We start from the raw sequence: 835 nt of genomic DNA on the forward strand, positions 1-835 counted from the left end.
TAGGCAATTATCATTTTTTTTTTTAATTTTTACTATATATAACCTTACCAAGGAGGTATAACAAAATTGCACCAGCTGGAATAACTACCATGTTATGTAGTAGCACTGGCTAGTTGTAAGCAGAAGCCTCTTCCAAAATCCTTCAGAAAACCAACAGTGCTTCTAAGACCAGTAATTCTGTTTCTCTAGGGAAGACGAAAGTTACTGAACTGCAAGTGCCAATAAATTTAATAATTAGTAATTTCATAATAAATATTACATAATAAAGCCAAAAAAAATACTTGTTTAGCGTCACCGCCCGACCCTGATTTTCTAGCCGCCTCTCATTTTTTTTTTGAAAGTGCCGACCGTTTATCGCACTACTGTACTTATTCCTCGACGTGACGTAGAACAGCCAATCAGGCTGCTTAATAATAATACTAATAATAATAATAATAATAATAATAATAATAATAATAATAATAATTCAATGAGACTAATTAAAAATAACTTGCGTTCTGTTACGACAAATGCTCATTTAGATAGCCTCATGATGGTTGGAATACATCGTGATAGGTGAAGCAACCTCGACCATGACAACGTGGTTGACAGATTTCATGCAAAATTTCCAAAATATAGAATTTCACTTTCAAGGATGAGGATTTGAAAATAAATTAGATGGTTACATTGCATACTCTTTGTATCTTGCTTTATTCAAAATGTTTTGGTTTTGGAAAGCATTAGAAGGCATAGCCTACATGAAGTCATATTATAGTAACTCGATGCCTATCAAATAAGTAATAAAAATTCTCCATAATTCATCAAATATCCCCCCACCGGGGGGCCATAGGCGGCC

This window comes from Anneissia japonica, unplaced genomic scaffold (genome assembly GCF_011630105.1).
Source record: "Anneissia japonica isolate Jap-2015-1 unplaced genomic scaffold, ASM1163010v1 scaffold993_len1110182_cov180, whole genome shotgun sequence".
Classification (NCBI taxonomy): domain Eukaryota; kingdom Metazoa; phylum Echinodermata; class Crinoidea; order Comatulida; family Comatulidae; genus Anneissia; species Anneissia japonica.